Consider the following 4,662-nt stretch of genomic DNA (forward strand, 5'->3'; position numbering starts at 1 on the left):
AAAAAAAAAAGGTATGACATGAGTATGAGTTTTTGATGACATTATTATTAATAAAAATTGTGATGGTAATGACTCCTGGAAAAAGAAAAGCCAAGTGAGAGAAGGAGCCTGAAGAAAACAGGAAGTCTGCCTCCTGCCTTGAGGCAATAGGATTTAAGATAGTCTTGTTGTTTGTCAAGACTGTTTTGTTCTTTTGAAGGAGATCTAAGGTATCACAGAATAATGTCTTGACTTGTGCATGAATTGGATTTAAGTGAAGCAGAGTTGCACATAGCTGTTTAATTGCAAATGTACTTACCTGGATACTCAATGGCATGGACTGCCCCAGCTCAGGAAGAATTTAGTTTCAGGGGTTGCCCAGAGGGGCAATGGAGGAGTGCGGTTGAGCGAGAATTTGACTTTATGCAACATATTGATGAATTGCTTAGGACAGGATTTTTTTTAACCCTGTCTTAAAATCAGTATTTTGTACTAGTTCTAAGGCAAAAGAGCAATAAGGGTTAGGCAAAAGGGGTTGAGTGACTTGCCCAGGGTCATATCTGAGGCCATATTTGAACCCAGGACTTTCCACTCTAGGCCTGGCTCTCAATCCACAGAGACATCTAATTGCCTCCCAGGAAAGGAAATCTTAACCTGGATCCATGGACAGATTTCTGGAGATTTGGGGGGGAAGGTGGGGAGGACTTGGATGGGGGAAAAAATTCTATTTGTTTTCACTAAGCTCTTATTGGAATGGAGCATTTCCTTCAATTATTTACAAACCTTATTCTGAGACAGGGTCTGAAGATTTCACTAGCTTGCCTGCCAAAGGGTCCCAGGACCCAAAAAAGGATAAGAACTCTTGGTTTAGAATTTTGTTGTTCATTCATGAACATGCCTGACTCTTCCTGACCCTATGGGCCATCACCTGCCAAACCCTTCTGTCCTCCATTATTTCTCGAAGTCTGTCCAAGCTTATGTTCATTCTGGTTTAGAAGAAGCACAAAAAAGAATCGTCAAAGAGACTTGTGCTTGTACAAAGAAAGTGGGTCAGTCACGGGAAGTCAGGGATAATGAAAAGCCCCCATCCTCCAACAGCATGAATGAGAGGTATACGGAGGTCCCCAGCATGTTGTGTGCTCCTCAGTGGAGGATGGAGAAGGCATGGGCAAGAGTCCCACAGGACGTGTCCTGGACCTGGAAGGGATACGGAGCCTCTAGCTCTAGCATTTATTCATCGAGGATCTAAAGACAGATGCTTCAGAATATAGGTGCCATGGGTCCTCTTCAAAAACAAGGACAGAAAAAACAACGATGGGATGGAGTGGAGGAGGGAGAGACTTGAGGCAAAGAAACTAATTAGAAACTGATTTCAATAGTCCAGCCAAGAGGCAGTGACAGTCCAATGGAGGGGGGTGGCTGATGAATAGAGAATAGGATGCATAGGAGTGATGTGGTGGAAGTAGGATTGATCAAATTTGGCACAGGGAGTGGAGGATAACACGGAGGTTTTCAGCCCAAGTGCCTGGGAGGTTGATGGTGTCCTAAATACTAATGGGAAAGTTGGGAAGAAGGAAGGGTTTGGGGGGGACGGGGGGAGAGAACGGATTCTATTTTGGTCATGTTGAATCTGAGATATCTATAGGATAAGTTTGAGACATCCAAAATGCAGAGGGTCATTCAGACCTGAGCTCAGGTGAGGATAGAGAGATCTGGAAACCATCTGCTTAGAGAACCGCATATCTTAAATACAGTACTACTTGAAATACTGAGATAAGGCCAAGAGAGAGAAGCTTTTTTGTTTTGGTTTGGTTTTAGTCCTTTTTGTTTTGTTTATAGCCCTGCTGACTCTTCAGGAACCCATTTAGGGTTCTTTTGCCAAAGACACTGGACTGGTTTGCCATAACCTTCTCTAGCTCATTTTACACATGAGAAAACTGAGGCAAAGTTAAGTGACTTACCCAGGGTCACACAGCTTTGAATTTAAATTCAGGTCTTCCTGACTCCAGGCCTGGCACTCTATTCATGGGGTATTCAGAAAGGACTCACACCTTTGGTCAGCACCTTTTCAGAGTTGGTCATATATCTTTGGTGTCTACCTTTCACTCAGCTCCAGGAAGCTGTAACATGCATGGTGGCTACATTTTGGTAAATGTAGTAATGAGGTAATGACTTAAAAACACCTCAACAGACAAGCTAAACCAGATTAAGAATAACTGACAGGCCTCAAATTGTTTGGTGAATTAGGGAGATATTTATTTATTTATTCATTCAATCATTCATTTATTTTTTATTATTATTTGACTTGTAGTTTTCTTTTTTGTTTTTTAAATAAAAAATTTTATTTAATTAATTAGTTTAGAATATTTCCCCATAGATCAACCCTCCCCCATCCCACCCACAGTATCAGTTAAAGCAAATGGATGGGGGGCAGAGGAGAGGGCAAATCCAGCTTCTTGGCAGCTAACTGGGACCACCAGGAGCTTGCCCCTGAGAGCAGCAAGACTTGCAACCCCAGGAGGCTAGAGAGCACAGACCTTGGGCACAGGAGTGGAGCTGAGAGAGGCAGTGGACAGTGGAAGCAGCTCAGCATGCTGAGACTCAGGGAAAAACCTCAGGTGGAGGAGCAAGCATGGACCAATTTCCGGGCTCTGGGCAGCTGACTAGAACCACCAGGGGCTTGACCCTGAGAACAGCTAGACTAGAGACCCCAGGAGGCTGGGGAGGGCAGACCTTGGGCGTAGGAGTGAAGCTGAGAGGAGCCAAGGACAGCAGAGGCCTAGCAGACAGTGGAAGCCAGGAGACTTGCAAAGTAGCCTCAGGCAAAAACTGCTCCTTAGCTCTATACATAGAGAATATGCCTGCCTCACTCAGACTTCTGTCTGAGAAAGAAAAACCAGCATAATGATGACAAGCAAGGCCCAAGAAATAACCACCAAAAAGACCAAGAAAAAAACTCTTAACACTTGATAATTTATGCACAGAAAAAATCCAGAAAGCAGAGGAGGACAAACAATTAAAGACATCCAAACCTTCCCCCCAAAATGAAAATTGGTCACAAGCTCTTGAAGTGTTCAAATCTGAGACCATGAGATAGATGGAAGAGATCTGGCAAGAAAAGTGGGAAATAGTTCAAAAAGAAAATAACAGTTTAAAAGGCAGAATTTCACAATTGGAAATTGAGGTTCAGAAATAAAATGAAATGATAAGCAAATTGAAGACCAGAAATGACCAGTTGGAAGCCATGAAGAGCCAGATAGACCAAATTGAAAAGGAAAACCAAAAGATTAAAGCCGAAAACCAGTCTTTAAAGCAGTGATTCCCAAAGTGGGCGCCACTGCCCCCGATGGGTGCTGCAGTGATCCAGGGGGAGCGATGATGGCCACAGGTGCATTTATCTTTCCTATTAATTGCTATTATAATTTTAAAAAATTAATTTCCAGGGGTACTAAGTAATATTTTTTTTGGAAAGGGGGCGGTAGGCCAAAAAAGTTTGGGAACCACTGCTTTAAAGGCTAGAATTGGGCAAGTAGAAGCCAATGATTTCACAAGACAGCAAGAATTAATAAAGCAAAGTCAAAAGACTGACAAAATAGAAGGAAACATGAAATATCTCAATGAGATAATGACAGATCAAGAAAACAGGTCTAGAAGAGACAACTTGAGAATTATTGGTCTTCCAGGAAAAATCAGAGACAAATAGAAATCTAGATTTCATACTATAAGAAATTATCCAAGAAAACTGCCCCATGTCCTTGAACCAAAGGGCAAAATAGACATTGAAAGAACACCCTCTACACTAAATCCTCAGAAGACAACCCCCAGGAATATAATAGCCAAATTCAAAAGCTTCCAAGCTGAGGAGAAAATATTACAAGAAGCCAGAAAGAGACAATTCAGATATTAAGGAATACCAATCAGGACTACACAGGATCTGGCAGCCTCCACACTACAAGACCACAAGGCTTGGAATATGATATTCAGAAAGACCCAAGAGAACTGAGTCTACAATCAAGGATCACCTAGCTATCAAAACTGACTATATACTTTCAGGAGAAAGTATGGGCATTCAACAAAATAGAAAATTTCCAACTTTGCACAGAAAAGACCAGGACTAAGTGGAAAGTTTGATATCTGACCACAAAAAACAAGAGAAACATGAAAAGGTAAATAAGAAAGAGAGGGGAAAGAAAGAAAACTCTTATCTTTAAATTTCCTTCTTCAAGGACTTTAATAAGATCAAATTATTTGTATTCCTATATGAAGAAATGTTATGTGTAATTCTAAAAAAATTGTATTCACTATTATAGTAAATAGAAGAATTAATCATAGGGAGAAGTTGGAGTACTAAATGGTCTAAGATGATATGGGGGTGGGAAGTGGCAGGGGAAATAGAAGACGGCGCCAAGAAAAACTTGAAGGAATAAGAAAAATAGGGTAATCTATACCACACAAAGAGGGCATGGGAAGGGGAGGGGATGAATACTATTATAAGAAAGAGAGGAAGAAAGGATTAATAGGAAATACTTAAACCTTACTCTCAGTGGAATTAATCCTGAGAGGGAAGAGTAGCTAGATCCATTGGGATATCAAATTCTATCTAACCCTACAGATAAAGTCAGAAGGGATAAAGCAAGGGGGGCAGTGGGGTGAGGAGTTCGTAAAGGGAAGGGAACAGAGTGG

This window comes from Gracilinanus agilis, chromosome 1 (genome assembly GCF_016433145.1).
Source record: "Gracilinanus agilis isolate LMUSP501 chromosome 1, AgileGrace, whole genome shotgun sequence".
Lineage (NCBI taxonomy): Eukaryota > Metazoa > Chordata > Mammalia > Didelphimorphia > Didelphidae > Gracilinanus > Gracilinanus agilis.